This window comes from Lathamus discolor, chromosome 3, assembly GCF_037157495.1.
Source record: "Lathamus discolor isolate bLatDis1 chromosome 3, bLatDis1.hap1, whole genome shotgun sequence".
Classification (NCBI taxonomy): Eukaryota; Metazoa; Chordata; class Aves; order Psittaciformes; family Psittacidae; genus Lathamus; species Lathamus discolor.
In genome coordinates, this window is record NC_088886.1 from 135,442,023 (window position 1) to 135,461,392 (window position 19,370).

General features: G+C 42.1%; 1 protein-coding gene across 5 annotated transcripts in view; it reads left to right on the plus strand.

Annotated features, from left to right (window-relative positions):
* Nucleotides 1–1,104: 1,104 nt before the first annotated feature.
* Nucleotides 1,105–19,370, plus strand: part of LOC136011277 (heparan sulfate glucosamine 3-O-sulfotransferase 1-like) — a 67,476-nt gene continuing 49,210 nt past the window's right edge. For 3 of the 5 annotated variants that reach the window (XM_065672909.1, XM_065672911.1, XM_065672910.1), the window contains exon 1: nt 1,105–1,654. The gene's annotated coding sequence lies outside the window, so the exon portion shown is untranslated. Of the gene's footprint in view, nt 1,655–1,852; nt 2,268–19,370 lie in introns of those variants that run through there. The other 2 variants (XM_065672913.1, XM_065672912.1) reach the window with 2 other exon arrangements.

Below are 19,370 nucleotides of genomic sequence, written 5' to 3' on the forward strand. Positions count from 1 at the left end.
TAATCATCATTGCTCATGATTATCTAAGGGCTTGTGGCAATTTTGGGATCTCTCTGTGTAAAGCTCATGGATTCTGATATTTGGGAATCTCTACAGGTAGCTGGGTCAGGTTGAAAATCCTAAAAATCCAGAAGAGGTGACAGGAGAAATTTTTGCTTTTAACACACAACCGATAAAGAGTTGTTAAACCTTGATAATATCCTATTCAAGTACAGTCCTTTGAAGCACGATGATGCTACCAGGTAGGCAAACCTGGTTTTATAGATGAGGTGAGGAGGTAATACGTAGGTGATAAATCATCTGTTTTTCCCAAACAACTAAGATAACTAAGATAACTACCTAATATAAGGTGGCTGTAAGAAGGCATCTCTTCCTTGGTGTTGTAGACTAAATACTTATGTGTAAGTATTGGAGAAGGATGGTGGACTTGCAGGGCTTCTACCTATATTTGGAGTGGAAAATAAAGACAGAGAAATGCGAAGGTTTTTCGGCCCTAAACAGCTGTTCTGAAACCCTTACAATCTGTGCAGTTGCTTACTCCTGCTGTGAAGAAACTCCAAGTCCAGCATATCACAAGTTTAAACAAATGGCATTTGAAGAAACGTGCACTGCCCCTGTAAAGGTCTGGGACAAGATATGTGCCGGAGGACTGGGGAGGGAGTCGGTGTTGCTGCTTCTGCAGACCAAAGCAAATTCACATGGACACCAACGGTGTCTTGCACGGAGAAACCCGACCGTAGCGACTGGCAAGTGGCCGAGCAGTTGTTTACCAGGGCTGGGGGGGGTGGGGTGGCTATCTTTGCGCAAGTGACCCCTGTGCAGCTAATGTTATCAGGGCCATATGGATGCTCAGTAGCCCTGCTGCCGTCAGGGATTCTTGCACGGACCGGCTCATCCCCTCCGTGCTCGGCAGCAGGCAGCTCGGGGCTCTGGGGCCCTTCTCCACAGCCAAGACACCTGGCAGCGAGCAGACAAGCGAGCGGCACACCTCCCGACCGCGGCCTGTTTCCTGCTGCACGGGGGATCCCCCCGGTGACCGAAACCCGCCCCGCGGCGCGGAGCCTTTGCAACTTGCGGGTACTTCCCCCGTCCCCGGCCGCTGCCCGCCCCGCTCCCGGGCGAGGTCCCGCTGCCGGCGGGCTGAGGCAGCGCGTGCCGCGCACGTTGAACCCTGACGGTTCACTGCGCGCGAGGAGCTGGCCGGGGAGCCAGGGCTGGCGGCGGCGCGGGGGCCGGAGCGCCTTTCCTGTCCCTCAGACCTCAGGCGGGGCACGGGCAGCCACGGCGAGCAGGGCGCTGGGCGCAGCTTCTCCTCCGCTTCCCTTCCTCCGTGCTGGCGGACTCCTGCGCTGCGGGGTGAACTCCGGGAGAAGGGACGTTTCTGAGCGCCCTGCCTCTCCCCAGCCCCCGCTCCCCTCAGTGCCTCCTCCTCTGGTCACTGGCACTGATGAATTAATCATGATGTGGCTGCTGTTAATGCATTTATGTGGAGCGGGCTGTGCCACCGGCTCGAGGCGTAGCGCGGACGGGTGATGGAGTGAGGGGAGCGCTGGCCCCTCCGCTCCAGCTTGGAGCCGCCGCCGAGCCGCCGCCGCCAGCCGCACGGAGCCGAGGCCGCGGCCGCACCGCCCTGCTCTCCATGGCTCCGGACGAGGTAATGGGAGTTGGGTCTCGCTCCCCGTCTCCCCAGCAGTCAGGGAAGGGGGCAGGGCTGGCGGGGGTGTGGAGGGGTACAGTGGCGCCGGCAGGGCAGGTTTAACTTGCCGGGTGCGGGGAGCGAAACCCGCATGTTGGTTGTGGGGTTGGGTTGTTGGTTGGGTCCTGAGGTTCCCCCAGACCCTGCCCGTGGTTTCAAAATTGGTCGCTTGGCACCACTGTGCGGGAGCCAGGCTCACTTTTATCGCCGCTGACGCTGTCAAAAACGCTGTGGCTTCAGCAGTAACAACAGCGAGCACCCTCCCTGTGCCGGGCTGCCGGGTCAGCCGCTCAGTGCGAGAAATTAAACGCTGTTAATCCATTAGCTTCATCTTCCCCGTTTACACGAGAGTGAAGAAGACTTGCTAATTAATTTGCATACGAGGGAATGATCTCTGAAGGAAGGAAAAAACACCCCGTTGCACCTGCTCCGCCGAGACTTGTCAGCTGAATCTGGAGGAGAGCTATAAATCATGTAAAGTGTTCGCGGTGGAGTCGGCTTCTGAGAGCTGTAGGATTATGTATCCAAATGCTGATTTTATATTTCCCACTAGGAAAAGACTGAAACTCAGGTCAGATATAAACTGCAACATTTCATTTAAAACTAAACTGTAGTTATTTATTGTAATTCTAGAGGGGATTTTTTTCTCTCTTGATTGAATAGAAAGTACTGCTAGAGCATGTAGTAATGATTTTACACATTATAGCTTGAAATTTCTTGCAGAGTTGGATGTGGTTGTCAGTGTAAGGATGATGCTTTGGAATCACATATGTCCTCTTATTCTTGAAACACATGGAAAAACTGAGAATAACCAGGCTGTTAAATTCTACTTTCAGTTTTTAGTCTGTACAAACCCATATTTTCTGAGATGCAGAATGGAGAAAACTTGGACTAGGGAGACCACAACTTCCATTGAAATGTTTGACCTTCTCAAATACAGCAACTAAAATCTGTGCGATGTCTGCTTTGATTATTTCCATCCTTTGAAAAAAAAAATTAAAAATGTGAAAAGCTACTTCCAAGAATTTTGCTTACTGCCTCTAAGGCATTACTGTGATAGTTCTTGACACTTGTGTGTTAGATGAGCTGAACTGGGAAGAACTACTGTTCAGTAAGATGTTTGTGTTTAGCAATATTTATTCCTGTGGCAGGTATTTTTTTATGGAATAGGAAATGATGGGTTTAGGTTGATAAGATCATGGTTTCACATTGTAGAAATTATTAATACTTTAGTTTTATGACATCAGTGAATTTACATATATTTGACGAGTTTTGTTGCTGCAAAACTACACTGAGGTTTTGTAATTTCAGATGAAACTAATTGAGTGTGGGGTTAATTGCTTTAGTAGCCTAACATTTTTGATACTGTTGTAAATGGCAAATATTATAAAGTGCTTATGTTCCAATTGTGTAAAAATACTGCTTTCTGATTCAAAAGATGTGTATTATGGATGGAGCCTGTACGTTGCCTTAAGTCATGTCATCAGAATGGGGGAACTGTAGAGTTTTGTTCTTTAACAGCACATACGTGAATGATTGATTTACAAGTTTCATAAGTTGTAAGCTTATTGTGTGTGTATGTGTGTGGCAAAAGAGGGCTATACTAGTAAAATGAACTAATAATAACCTAGAAATTTATGAGGTAAGCAAGAACATATAAGCCAGGCTAACCACTCAGTATGCTTACTTTGAAAACAGGCAGTAGTTTTCATATCACTGTTCTTAAAGCAGCAAAAAAAAAGCGAGCCAAAAATGAGCAGAGGCTGGAAATAAAAAGACAAAAATTTAAAAGGAGACTAGTCAGAGGGAAAAAAAACTATTTGAAATGGAGTCATTCTGTCAAATCCAAGACTGCATGTCACCATTGAACTCATATACAGCCATTTATGACACGTAAGGTGAAAGCCTCAGTCTGGTCTGTAACAAACCAGTTAAAAGAGTTGCTATTGAGGATTTGGTTTATCACAGAAAAAGAGATGCTAGAGGTCAAATGAGAGTCAATAAAGGTGGACTTCATCCCTGAGCTTGGAATAAGAGAGCAATTTTTTTCTTCTGAGATTCTTCTATCTCTTGAGTGGAAATGCTGTCATGAACAACAGTCCCTGAAGTGGCCAAAGTATACTAAGTGGTGGACATTTATTGGCTTGAGATAGCACAGTAATAGAAATACTTTTTCTGTTTAACCAGCGTTGCTCTGGCCAGTGCTTTGGTAGGTCATACACTGATAACATGGAAGTTCTGAAAAAATAGGGGTTTAAAAAATTTCTCACTGCTGAAGTTTTGAGCCAGTGTACATTTTTAAGTGACATTTATGTTTGGCTGCTAATGTGTGGATCAGGTTACACTGGGAAAGCATTTGCTTCTTTTCTAAACTGAGAAAGTAATTTGTCAGGGAGAAGGATGTAGGTAAATGTGTTTAGTCACTAGACTATTGTGTTGGATACAATGGATTGTGGGCTTGGTGACTTCAGTGAATCAAACACCCACCTACCTTTTCAACATTTGCAACAGGTTGAGTGTGCTTTTTGTATCATGAAACCATAGTACTGCATGTTTCTTGATGGACATAGCTTTGAAAGGATCTGAACAGAGAAGAGTTAACTGTCTGCAACACTGCTTCATGTTCTCTTAATTTTATACAAATACCTGTGTGGAGTATCTGTAGTCATGTGAATGTGCTCTATTTTCTGTAGCTGTTTTGAATTACACACTGCCATAAGGAAACTTTTGAACTGCTTGTTCAATGATTAATGTTAAAGTATTATGTTATGAGGAGTGCAGGTAGCTGTGTGACCAAACAGAAGCTTAGGTGAAATTTTTGGATAGCAACATGAATACAGAAAGAATAGTGAGGCCTGTATGCATACAGTAAAGTCAGATTCCTTTTTTGGCTGTTTATATAGTAAGCAGGAATCCATTAAAGACAAATGTTTGATGAAGACCTAAAGAGGCAGTATCATTTCAGTATGTTTGCAGTGCACTGCTCTGTTTAGTTGCTGATTGAATCTTTTGATCTCAAGTAGAGCTTCCAGTCATCTGCTTTGATGCAATATTCCATAAAAAGATGTAAGCTAGAGGGGTAAGGGTTTAAGTCTCAAGTCTGTTTTCTCTTAAAGATAAAAAATACATGTAGTCCTCTCATAGTCCTCTCATAGCCCCAGTTGAACTTTACTGGGAATAGTGAGAACAAAAAGACAGTGAAGAGGTGGGGAGCAGAACAGGGAGCAGTTCTTCACCATAGTAATTTGGGCTGAAGAAAAGGCTTTTCTGAGCTAGGCAACAATCTTATCTAATCCCAGTCATAAAGTCACCAAGTCTGCTTAAAGCCAGTTAAATGCTTTGCCCCATGGCTCTTTCTGGAAAGATGTTTCAAACCCTCTGTCCTAATGTTTAGAACTTTCTTTGAACTTCCAACCTAAATATATTCTTTGATTCCTAATTTTTAATATCTTAGTATTGTTATTTAAAAACAACTCTTTCATTGGTGTAGCCCTCAATAAATTACAAACATTGATCATGTGCCTTCCTTGGATTTTATGTGCTGGGATCAAACAAGCAGAGCAAGCACATTTTAATCTGTCTAGTAAAACAGAATAAATAGGAGGATACAGAGCTTAGCGGCGTGATTCTCCTGACTTCTGAATGTACCTCGCCTGCATCAAATACCTTGTACCTGAAGTGTTTCCTCAAAGTCTTGAATAAGAGTGCTAATGCTGCACTTGGTCTACTGAAAATACTTTACCAGATAGTGGTGACGATCAAGCTTGTGTTATAGGTATGCCAGGTTGGCTTAATCTTCATGCAGTAAACTAGACATGGGTGTGTGATTTCTCTTTTCCTGTTGCTCTGAAATGGTAAGACACTATGTAGTCAGAGAAATTCTATTTGTAATCATGTAGCTTTGAAGAGTTGCTAAATGTTTTCCCATTTCTAATATGCCTATCCAAATAGTCCTCCAGTTTCTTCTTTAACTTAGCAAGAGCCTGCCAAGTAGCAAGAGTGCTTCCTGTAACCATGTTTTATCAAAGCACCTCTACTTTGTACCAGGTTCAGAGATATTAAATGAGTCTGAAGAAGGATTTAAAATAAGTCCATTCAGTATGTCACTGTTAGTAAGTTTTATATCCACTTAATTTTTGTGTTATACCCCGGCTTTTGCAGCTCTAAATAATGTCTAGGTGATACCATATCAAATTCTTTACTGAAATCTGGAGATTGGACTCTGGGTCTCCTTTGCCTATATATTTACTTTTAAAAGTCAGTTATTCCAGACTGGCATGTCTCTTTAAAGTTATGTTGAAATTGTTCTATTTTTGAAATTGTCCTACTTACTGTTAATTACTTTTTAACTGAAAAAACAAAACCCCTGTTTCTCATACATGGAAGTCAGGATAACAATTGCCTGGGTCACCTGCTTCTCTCTTCTGGTACCTAAATGCCGTGTTTTCTACTCTTCGGTATACTCTCCACTTTGATCCAGCCCTTTTTTTTTTTTTTCTACTCACTATTTAAAAGGAGTAGTACCCTTCAGATTTCTGCTGATGAAAGGTCCATTGTAAATTCTCTACCCTGTGGCAAATCCATTAATAGTCCAGCGAGGAAGCATAATTTAATAGCTCAAAAGCCATTATATGTTAGCCATTGAGAACAGAGGACTGATCCAAACATTTTTTTAATTATTATTTATTTATTTAATTAATTATTAAACAATTGGTTTTCTTTCTTAGGTCAGCTTTGTATCCCAACTGTTTATTTCTTACCCCATCCCACCCTTACAATTACTGTCCATTCTGTTCAGCTGCTTAGGTGTTGTTCTCTTGGGACTTAACAAAAAAAAAAGATAGAAATGGAATATTGTGGGATTTTCATGATGATGGCTAACACTTGAAAATTGAGTCATTGAATTGCCACTGAAAAGGTACTATAGAAGTGGAAAGTAGTAAATTTGTCTGCATAATTTAAAATTTACTTAGGTTATTCTGTTAAATTACAGACTGACCAATGTTTGTGATGAGTAAATTTGTTGAAATTATTTAAAGATACTGTAATTCTCTAGATACCACTTTAAGAAGACAGCTAGTTTATGTGTCTCCACAGAAGAAAATTATGTCTTGCTGCTGAAAGGACTTTGAAGCCCTTTTTTCAGTTTTACATCCGAGTTTCCTTGACCTCAAAAGTGAAGCATCTCTCCAAGATTCTGTTTGGTTTTGTTGTTTGGTTTGGGTTTTTTGTTTGTTTTTTTTTTTTCGTCTTTGTTGGTTTTGTAGGGTTGTGGGTTGGTTTTTTTTTCTTTTTTGCTTTGGGTTTTTTTTTTTTTGGGGGGGGGGCGGGTGTTTTATTTTTTCTGGAGTGTCTTTCTTTTATAGACCTTTCTTGTATGTTAAAACAGGTTCAGTCTAGTCCTTATTTGTTCTGGTATGTGTGAAACAAGTGACAGTTACCAGAGCTTTATCAGTCTTCTGCTGCCTAGAAAGTTTTGAATGGAAACCAGAACTGACCAGAATCTCTTGCTAATGTTGCTGCAGGACTGCACCTCCACGTCTAGCCTGAAAGCTATTGCCCTTTCATGCATATTTAGAAGCTTAAGAACCTATTCTGTTCAAGTATTGAAGAAATTTCGATACGGAAATAAAGTGCAGTTAAGGCCCCTTGGCTACAACTGACAAATAGACTGGGAAGTTTTTAAGCCTAGAGAAGAAATGGAAACCCTTCATGTTAATGAAATAGATTTTTTAATGGAAATGTGAAGTGGAAAAGCTACTAAAGAGACATATGTGCTGCAATGGCTTGTATAACTTGAGCTGGAATAAAATATTCCATGTTGCTAATTAAGTGTGGTTTTGAAATAAGTGTATTTTTTAAATGTTTCATTTAAAAAAAGATAGGATTTTGCATTAATCTTGTTGTTGCATTTTTACATTGCAACTTTTTAAAAAACTTTCACTATTGTTGATTTTGCTTAATCCCCAAAGCATAGCAAGATTTCCATGGAAATATGATGCTATAGTATTACTCTTAACTTTGTACTTAAAATTTTTTGTTGTAGATAAGAAAGCAGAGTATGGCATGTATGGTACATTGAAAATTCAGGATAGGATGTTAACATTATCATGCTAAATTGAAGTAGTTTGCCTTTATATGTGTAATGGAGCTGCTTACACAGAAGATCAGATGGATATATAACCACAGAATCACAGAACTGGAGAAGGCGGAGGCAATCTCTGAAGATCTCCCTGCTCAGAACAGGCAACCTCTTTCAGTATAGGACAACACTTACATGAAAAATATTTTTTTATTGTGTTCAAATGGAATTTCTTGTATTTCTGTTGATACCTTCTGACTCTTGTCCTTTCACTAAATGTTGCAGAGTCAGGCTCTGTCTTCTATTCTCCCTCCCATTAGGTATTTATACATCATTATAAGATCCCTCCGAAGCCTTCTCCATGCTAAATAATCCCAGTTCTACCATCCTCTCTTCATATGACAGATACTCCAATCCCTTGCTATCTCTGTGACCTTTTAATGGATGTGCACCAGTATGTCAATACCCTGCTTGTACTGGGGAGCCTAGAACTGGACACAGTACTTCAGATGCAACCTTATTAGTCCCGAGGGGAAGGATCACCTCTCTCACCTTGCTGGCTATACTTTTGCTAGTGCAGCTCAAGAGAGTGTTGGCCTTCATTGTTCCAAGGGCACTTTGCTGGCTCATGTTCAATTTCTTGTCTGCTAGGACCTCCCACATCTTTTTCTGCCCAGTTGCTTTCCATCTGGTTGGTCCCTAGCCTTTTACTAGTGCCCAGGCTTATACTTCTCTGGGTGAGGAATATGCATGTCATTTTGCTGAACTTTTTCTCCAGCCTGCTGAGGTCTCTCTGAATAGCAGCACAACTACTCCCAGTTTCATATGGTCTGCCAACTTGCTGAGGGAGAACTTAGTCCCACTATTCAGGTCATTAATGAAAATGTTAAACACCATTGGCCCCAAGATCAACCCTTTGGGAAGCACCATTAGTACCTGGCCTCCACCTGAATTTTGTGGCATTCATCACAATCCTCTGAGCCCAGCAGTTCCACCAGTTTTCATTTCCATACTTCATCACTAGTAATGTTGATGATTACTGTTCTATGACCAGGTTAATTAACCATCCTTCTTTGTTCTGATTTAGCAGCACTGGCACGTGTGTACACACACACTGACTGATAGCTGTCCTTTTGTCTATGTTTTAGTGTATGAGTGTGAATTATCTATACTGTGTGTTTGACACAGGGAAGATAGTATTACTTTATTACATTAGACAAACACTGTACTTTTTTGCATTAGATTTATTTCCCCTCATTTTTGAGGGAGAATGTCCCTTTGGGCTTGATATCATTACAGCAATTTTGAAATGTGTAGTCTTGAAACTGATTGTAAAATCCAAGTGAATTAATCGGGCAGTTGCTGAATTTCATGGAGCCTGAATGGTCTTTCATTCATTTGAAGTAATTGTATACCTTATGTTAGAAAATGCAAGGGATTTAAGATATATGTTTGCTTCAGATGGCAAAAAAAAAAAAAAAAAAAGAACACCTGTATTCCATATTTCCTCTTGCTATGCCACACTCGCCTGCTTTGCCAGCAGCAGTGAGCAGAAGAGACACTGGGGTACCCTTGCTGTAAGCAATGCTTGAGATTTCTAGGGTGATAATCAGTGCTCTGTTTAAGCTTGGTCTAGGATCAAGCTCTTTTGTCTCACGAAAATTTATTCAATATTGCTTGAACAGAAGGCATTTTCTATTGGCTTATCAAGTCACTGGTGCATTTGCTTTTAGCTAAAAAGCTGTGTTTTCTTTGTGTGTGCGTGCATAAAAGAGTGAGGAAAAAGAAACTTTTCATCAAATTAAGGCTTTCCATTTACAGAATCACAGAATCCCAAAGGTTGGAAGGGACCTCAAAAGATCATCTAGTCCAACCCCCCCGCAACAGCAGGGTAACCTACAGTACATCACACAGGAACTTGTCCAGGCGGGCCTTGAATATCTCCAGTGTAGGAGACTCCACAACCCCCCTGGGCAACCTGTTCCAGTGCAAAAGGTAGTACTTAAAATACTGAGACTGCTAATTTTTTTAATTTTTTTTTTTTTTTCCTCCTTGAAATGAAGATACAGTGTCCTGGGGACACAGTGATGAGCCAAGTATACTTTCAGCTTAGTACCTTGACTCTGATTTTGGGAAGCAATCTAGTCTTTGCAGTTCGATTCTGAATTCATGTCCTGTAGGAACTCCATCAGAAAAATTGAAGAATTTTATTTCTCTGTGTGATTAATGCTGAGGCATCTCAGGATACCTCCAGAATTTGGGAAGAAATAGCTCTTTGCATCTAAGCTACAGTGAACAGGTAGGAATCAAAAAAAGTGCTGATGGACACTTGTGCAAGTATGGAGCTCTAGCCTTTACCTTTGTTTCCAAAATCTGTATAAGTGCATATGCTCATCATCTGAATTTCAGTAAAATAATTGCTTGTGTTTTTTCTTCTTTTTGCTGTTGTCTAAAATTTCCTGTTAACACTAAATCTGTTCAATTTGGCAACGCTGAGCAAGCCCTTTTCAACTGGTGCTATGAAAGGTGCAGAGATAATTAATACATAAAATGTTACACATTATCTGCAGAACAATGGGTATTACTAGTATTTTTCCCTGCTATGATCCTATAGAGTTCTAACCAACCATTCTGTGTATTACATTGTCATGGTTTAGACCCAGCTGGTAACTCAGCACCACATAGCTGTTCACTCACCCCCCATCTTCCCCCTCTCTGGGCAAGATGGAGAGAAGAATCAAAAGAATGTTAACCCCATGAGTTGAGATAAGAACAGTTTTATAGCTAAAATAAAATATAGCAATAATATCAAGAATGCCAATAATAGTAATAATAATAGGAAACAACAAGAGAAAAAATGAAAGCTCAGGAAACACAAGTGATGCACAATGCAGTTGCTCACCACCCACCTACCAATATGCAGCCTGACCCAAGAAGTGATCTGGGCCTTCCAGGTTATTCTCCCCAGTTTATATGCTGGGCATGATATGCTGTGGTATGGAATACCCCTTTGGCTAGTTTGGGTCAGGTGTCCTGTCTCTGCTTCCTGCTGGCTTCTTCTACCCCTCCTTACTGGCATGAGACTGAAAAGTCCTTGATCAGAGTAAGCATTACTTAGCAACAACTAAAACAGTGATGCGTTACCAGCATTATTCTCAGACTAAAGCCAAAACACAGCACTGCACCAGCTACTAGGAAGGAGAAACATAACCGCTACTGGTGAAACTAGGATATATGTTTAAGTATTTGCAAGTCTTACCTTTTTGTCATATAGAAATTGCTTAAAGGGAAAAAAAGATGCATAATTAAACTTTGTTTGAACTGCAGACAGAAGAATCCTTTATTTTTGCAGGGATTAACCACAGAATATGTGTTCTAAGATTGTATTTATTTTCAGTGGGATCTTAGTGGGTATCTGAAAAAATTTGAAGCAAGATAATAGGAGATAGATTGTGTTGATAAATGGCAAAGTGTCAGTCAGTAGAGTTATTGGTTTTTAAAGGTGAGTGAATAAAATAAACCAAATACAGAGTATATCTTTTTAGTTTGTGGATGGAGCTACTTTTGTCGTTGTCATAATTTAACATTTATATAGTGCTTATTAGGTACAAAACTCTTTATAGATATTAATGGTCTTCATTACACCCTCTGAAGCATGTAGGTGATCTTCTATAAATGAACAGTATAGGACCAATATATTTTAGACATAGAAATCTGATAGGAGTTTGAATTTTGATACAAAATTGAAGTATATGAAGGGCAGACTCTAACCCTTAATATCCAAAATCACCTTTTACAAGTTATGCTTTCAGTTTTAAGGAATAAAGTTACAGGGTTTCATTTAGAATACTTGAATAACATCATGTCTCTGATAATGGAGTATAGTCTGATGTAGTTTTTTCTGAATTTATGTGTTGGCTGCTACACAGAACAATTATTTAAAGTTTCATACAGAACAGATCTTCAGTTTACAGATTGTGTCAGCTCTAGCTTCAATTCTTCTGGGAAGGTGGTTACTCATGGAAAGCAGAGGCTTGTCTTTCCTGTCTCCGCCCTCCTTGGTTGACAGACTTCCCCTGCAGCAATCAGTTGATAGCAAGCAGTTTGAGGACTATTTCTGTAAGGAAAAGTTTCACAGCTTTAGTTCAACAGTAAGATTAAGATGAAAAAGAAAGTAACTGTCGTCTATTTCCTTGGCTTAACTAGTTAAAATCATAGCCACAGAAATGCTCTATTACTCAAATAAGCTGTGCATTTTATACAGTAAACAGACCTTATTATATGAAAGGCAGACAAGACTTGCAAACAGTAGTTTGTACCATAAAATACAAAGAAATAAATCTTGACTGGAACTTCAGGATTTCCTGTTTATTGTTTCTAGATAAACTATTTATTACAATATCTGTGTATCCTGGGACCTTGTTATGTATGAAGGAAACCTAGACAATTCTCCAGATAAAAAAATTTAATGTCTTACAACAGCCAGATTCTCAAGCATCTTCCAGACTTGCCTCACGTTAATTCCCACACTGCTGTCTCACATTATACCATTTATAAAGGAAAGTACTGTCAAGTTTAAGATGGGAAATCATTTGCAATTGTCGACTTTGACACTTTCTAGTGATAGATTCCTGAGTTGCAGTATGAAAATAAGCATTTAAGATTTTTTTTATTTCCCAGGTTGCAACAGTTGGACATGTGTTAGACATAATCCCCAAATATTAGGTTCTGTCAGTCTCAGGAAGATTTGACTCTGCTTCCTTTGTACCCTTTAGTTTATTCTGTAAATAGCTCAATTTACTTGGGTGTGTTTTGGTGGGGTTTTAAATTTATTTATGTGGTTTACAGAATTTCATTGTATAGCTTTGATTTTGTTCTGTACTATTAAATATTGAGTCTTCCAGTAGTTTTGATAACCTCTGCATCACTGATTTTCTCGCTGTGATATTTTCCCCCTCTAGTAAATTAATGAAATATCCTTACAATGTGTAGACATTTTTGTGCTTCTAGGGTTTTCTAAATTTGAAAATCTGACATGTGCACTGGAGAATGAAGAAAAAGAAAAGACTTGTTATTTTCATACTCTACTGCATTCTTATGTTAGCTCCAAGTTTCTGGATCCTAAAGTAAGATCCATGCCTGTACATTGCGAAAAAAAAAAAAAACCAAAAAAAACCCTCAGAGATTAGGCCTCTTTAGCAGGTTAGAGAGCTGAATGTTTTTGTTGTTTTCACACTTCTTTTAATATCCGCTCAGCAAAATTTTCAGACATTCATTTAAATGTTTGATGGCTGTTTTTTTATGTTTGTGCTTTATTTCCTGTGTCCTGATAGCATAAACAGTGCCAGTGATAGAAAGCAGGCATTTCAAGCCTAAATTTGTCTTGAAAATAGGACTGTTATGGTAATTACATATGGAGTTTTAGAAAATTAAAATAATATAAATCTTCACTAAGGAGTCATTCCTCAAAGTCAGGTAACCAGGTATTCAGAAAAGAGCATTTTACCTTTTTTCTTTCAAACCCTTGTGTGGTCATATGCACAGAATATTGTGCTTTAATACTCCAAGGAATTGTTCTACTTGGTTTCTATAATGAAGCAGTTTCCTTTAATCAAATAGAAGCCAATAGAAATACAGAAGCATTGAACATAGCTCTATGTTGCCCACTGGGAGACAGTTAATTTTGTGCTAGCTTGCACTAGAAGGAAATGCTGTTAAAGTGTTTTGTTTCGTTTCTCTAAAAACTCTAACATTCAGTGTGTGAAATTTCCATTAAAAAAAAAGCCCCAACAATATTATATGTACTTATTGAGGCAATTAGCTGTTAGGCCAGTTGTAGAACAATACTATACATGTTTTAACCTGTTAGTCCTGTACAAGATGATTATATTACTTTTTACTGTGGGCAAACAACTATGGGCTACTCTGCTGTTTATAATTTACTTTTTATGATCCCAGGTTATTCTCATTTATTAAATGGAAATAATAATTCACATATATGTTTGTGAGGAAGGACATAACTGTTAAATTGCAATTTCTTTGATGGAAGTGATTTTGCATTTATCGATAAAAGATTCCTTGTTAAAAAGATTCAGAGAAAGAAGAATGTTAGGATTTCAGAGTAATTTTTAAAAATTATGAATCAAAACTACCAGTTGTCTCTGCATATGGCTTCTTACACGTGCATCAGTATTTTGGCACAGTCTCTGCCTCTGCAGTCATGTGCTGTGGATACTGGTCCCATGAAATTTGTTGATGTGTGCAGTTAATAGCAACAGATACTTTATAACAGATACTTTGTACTTTTTGCGATCATGAGGTGGTCGAATTCAGGATCCTCAGGACGGTGAGAAGGACGTGCATCAAGCTCACTGCCCTGGACTTCAAGAGAGCAGACTTTGGTCTCTTCAGGAACCTGCTTAATAACGTTCCATGGGATATAGCCCTGGAGGGCAGGGGGATCCGAGACTGTTGGTTGATATTCAGGGATCACCTACTACAAGCTCAGGAGTGTTGCATCCCAACCAGTAGGAAGTGCAGCAGAAGGGCCAGGAGACCTCCTTGGATGGATAAGGAGCTGCTGAGGAAACTTTGAAGGAAAAAAGGCTTATACAAGGTGGAAGCAAGGACAGGCAGCCTGGGTAGAGTACAGGGATGTTGTCCCGGAAGCTAGGGACCAGGTTAGGAAAGCTAAGGCCCAGTTAGAATTAAACTTGGCTAGGGATGTGAAAGATAACAGGAAGGGATTCTATAGGTACATAGCGAATAAAAGACAAACTATGGACGTGGGCCCTCTCCAGAAGCTATCGGGAGAACTGGCTACCCTGGATATGGAGAAGGCTGAGGTTCTGAATGACTTACTTGCCTCAGTCTTCACTGGCAAAGGCTCTGACCACACCACCCAAGTCTTGGAATGCAGACGCAGGGACTATAAGAATGAAGACCTTGGGCCCACTGTAGGAGAGCATCTGGTTCGAGACCATCTTAAGAACCTGAACGTGCACAAGTCCATGGGACCTGATTAAATCCACCTGCGGGTCCTGAAGGAGCTGGCAAATGAAGTTGCTAAGCCACTGGCCATCATATTTGAAAAAATCATGGCAATCAGGTGAAGCACCCGACAACTGGAAAAAGGGAAATATAACCCTCATTTTCAAGAAGGGGAAAATGGAAGACCCGGGGAATTACAACCAGTCAGTCTCACCTCTGTGCCTGGCAAAATCTTGAAGCACATTTTCCTGGAAGGCATGCTAAGGCACATGAAGAACAACAAGGTGCTTGGTGACAGCCAGCATGGCTTCACTAAGGGGAAATCCTGCCTGACTGATTTGGTGGCCTTCTATGATGGGGCTAAGGAACTGATGGACAAGGGTAAAGCAGTTGATGTCATCTACCTGGACTTGTGCAAAGCATTCAACACTGTCCCACATGACATCTTTGTCTCTAAATTGGAGAGACATCAATTTGATAGGTGGACCACTCAGTGGATAAAGAACTGGCTGGATGGCCGCACACAAAGAGTTGTGGTCAATGGCTTGATGGCCGGCTGGAGACCAGTAGCGAGTGGTGTCTCTCAGGGATCGGTGTTGGGACCGATCTTGTTCAACATCGTTGTTGGTGACATGGACAGTGGGATTGAGTGCACCCTCAGCAAGTTTGCTGATGACACCAAGCTGTGCAGTTTGGTTGATATGCTGGAGGGAACCTTGACATGCTTGTGAGGTGGGCTGATGCCAACGTTATGAAGTTTGACCATGACAACTGCAAGGTCCTACACCTGAGTCGAAACAATCCCAGGCACAGCTACAGGTTGTTCAGAGAAGAGATTCACAGCAGCCCTGCAGAGAAGGACTTGGGGGTGTTGGTCAATGAGAAAATGAACATGAGCCAGCAGTGTGCGCTTGCAGCCCATAAAGCCAACTGTATCCTGGTATCCAGAGCATGACCAGCAGGTCAAAGGAGGTGATCCTTCCCCTCTATTCTGGTCTCGTGAGACCTCACCTGGAGTATTGTGTGCAGTTCTGGTGTCCTCAACATAAAAAGGACATGGAACTGCTGGAACAAGTCCAGAGGAGGGCCACGAGGATGATCAGGGGACTGGAGCACCTCCCGTATGAAGACAGGCTGAGAAAGTTGGGGCTGTTCAGCCTGGGGAGGAGAAGGCTGCATGGAGACTTCACAGCAGCCTTCCAGTATCTGAAGGGGTGCTATAGGGATGCTGGGGAGAGACTTCGTTAGGGACTGTAGTGATAGGACAAGGGTAACGGGTTGAAACTTAACACAGGGGAAGTTTAGATTGGGTATAAGGAAGAGATTCTTTACTGTAAGGGTGATGAGGTGTGGAGGATTGGCTTGTTGAAAAAGGTCAAAAGGTCATGCTCCCATCAACGAGCTGAAACAAGACATCTGTGTAGAACATGGTGCAAACCTCTCACGACAGATAATGAGGAAATGAAGGACACCGGCAAACAGCAACATACTATGACCAATCACAGCCAAAGCCACTAAGTGATAAGTGCATGAGAAGGAGGATGGTGGGGGGGTGCACGGTGTAGCTGCAAAAATGTAGAAGCTATAAACCAATGATCTTGTAACATGTAAAAGCTATAAGCCAATGATCTCTCTGTAACCAAACTATAAACATGCAAGCAAGGTATATAAGTATCGATCGATGGGTCCGGATGGAATGCACCCACGGGTGCTGAGGGAGCTGGCGGAGGTCATTGCTAGGCCACTTTCCATCATCTTTGGTAAGTCGTGGGAAACGGGCGAGGTGCCTGAGGATTGGCGGATGGCAAAGGTCACACCAATCTATAAGAAGGGCAAGAAGGAGGACCCGGGTAATTATAGACCGGTCAGCCTTACCTCCATCCCTGGAAAGGTGATGGAACAACTTATTCTTGACTCCATCACTAGGCATATCAAGGATGAGGGGGTCATTAAGAACAGCCAACATGGTTTTATGAGGGCGAAGTCATGTATGACCAGCCTTATAGCCTTCTATGAGGAAGTGACTAGGTGGAGGGATGATGGTAGAGCGGTAGATGTAGTTTTTCTTGATTTCAGTAAGGCATTTGATACTGTCTCCCACAGCATCCTCATAGATAAGCTGAAGAAGTGTGGGCTTGACAATCAAGTAGTGAGGTGGATCGAGAACTGGTTGAAAGGAAGAAGGCAGAGAATTGTGGTCAATGGCGCAGAATCTAGCTGGAGGTCTGTGACTAGTGGAGTCCCTCAGGGGTCGGTGCTGGGACCAGTGCTATTTAATATTTTCATCAATGACCTGGATGAGGGAACTGAGTGCACCATCAGCAAGTTTGCTGATGACACAAAACTGGGAGGAGTGGCTGACACACCAGAAGGCTGTGCTGCCATTCAGCGAGACCTGGACAGGCTGGAGAGTTGGGCGGGGAGAAACTTGATGAAATTTAACAAGGGCAAGTGTAGAGTCTTGCATCTGGGGAAGAACAACCCCATGTACCAGTACAGGTTGGGGGTTGACCTGCTGGAAAGTAGCGAAGGGGAAAGGGACCTGGGGGTCCTGGTGGATAGGAGGATGACCATGAGCCAGAAATGTGCTCTTGTGGCCAAGAAGGCAAATGGCATCTTAGGGTGCATTAGAAAGGGAGTGGTTAGTAGGTCAAGAGAGGTTCTCCTCCCCCTCTACTCAGCCTTGGTGAGGCCGCATCTGGAATATTGCGTCCAGTTCTGGGCCCCTCTGTTCAAGAAGGACAGGGAATTGCTTGAAGGAGTCCAGCGCAGAGCCACAAAGATGATTAGGGGAGTGGAACATCTCCCTTATGAGGAGAGGCTGAGGGAGCTGGGTCTCTTTAGCTTGGAGAAGAGGAGACTGAGGGGTGACCTCATCAATGTTTACAAATATGTAAAGGGTAGGTGTCAGGATGATGGAGCTAGGCTTTTTTCAGTGATATCCAGTGATAGGACAAGGGGCAATGGGTGTAAACTGGAGCATAGGAAGTTCCACGTTAACATCAGGAAGAACTTCTTTACTGTAAGAGTGACAGAGCACTGGAACAGGTTGCCCAGGGGGGTTGTGGAGTCTCCTACACTGGAGATATTCAAGGCCCGCCTGGACAAGTTCCTGTGTGATGTACTGTAGGTTACCCTGCTCTTGCAGGGGGGTTGGACTAGATGATCTTTTGAGGTCCCTTCCAACCCTTGGGATTCTGTGATTCTGTGATTCTGTGATCTGCTTAGCAATAAACGAGACTTGTCGGTCATCATCTGATGAGCTCGTCTCCTGGCGATTCCCACAAATGGTGACCCCAACGTGATCCCTCGAACACCACGGTGGGACAACGTAAGTTCTGCTCGAGTCCTGATCGCAGCCACAGGACGGTCAAAGCACCAAGATCTCAGGATTTTAAGCGCCGGACCCTGGGTGACCGTATAGACGAGCCCGGCCGATACGCGCCGCCGAAACCTGAAGGGGCTGCAACAAGCGCGCAAAGGCATGGAAAGGCAAGCGGCGTATGATTTATTTACTGCCTTCTTACAAAAGCGGCAGGTTAAAGGGATCGACCTGCAGAAAGAGCTGCAGGGACTGTTAGCTTATGGACAGTCTAAGGGATGTTTTGTTAACCCTCACACTGTCCATGAATTAGCAGAAAGGCGAAAATTTGGAGATAAGATTTGGCAAGCTATATATAATACCCTGTTAAAACAAAAGGCTGGGAAGACAGCAGGGATCGGGAAAGCTCCGAAGAACGCAGCCACAGAAGGCAGTGACACTGTGAAACATTTGTTGGTCATTTGGAGAACTATTTTAGAGATGTTAAAGTCAAAGTTAGGTAAATTATGGCGGGTGGTACATAATGAACTTTTACAATATCAGGCAGAAAAGAAAGCTGCCGAGCAGGCACTCATGGCTCAGGCAAAAAACAGAAGTTATGAAATTGACTGGCCTTCCTCCATTCCAATGCCATCTGCTTTTTCACAAGTAATGTTGCCATCTCCACAAAATGCAGATGACACCGGAGCAAGCCCCTCAGTTTCGGAACCAACAGCTCCCCCCACTGCTACGACTCTAAAACCAGAAAAGCCCTCTGTTAACCCTCTTTCAAGCAATGAGCCTATCCCTGGGGCAGAAAGTGACCTAGTGGAGGCCATAGCTAAAGAAAGAAGGGAGGCTTGGGCAGCGGTGGCTAAGGACAGCCTTGAAAAGGGGGACGATGAGGTGGCGACCTCGTTGGCATGCCCGGTGACTTTTCAGCAACACCAGGGTGGTTTGATGGCAACTGTTACCCCTTTAGATTGGAAACTGTTATCACAATTACGAGCGACAGCCAGTCAATTTGGAGTCACCAGTGAGCCGGTAAAGCAGATGTTAGATTATATCTGGACTGCTCATATCTTGCTACCATTCGATTGCAAGAGTATTGCTAAGCTTATATTCTCACAACATCAGCAGTTGCTTTTTAACGCTCATTGGCAAAATCTGGCTCATGGATTCATAGCTATACAAAGACAACCTGGGGATCCCCTTTACGGGGTAACCCTGGATGAGTTAATGGGTACAGGACCGTTTTTTAGAACCGAGGCACAAGTTTTATTAGGACCTGATAAGTGTAG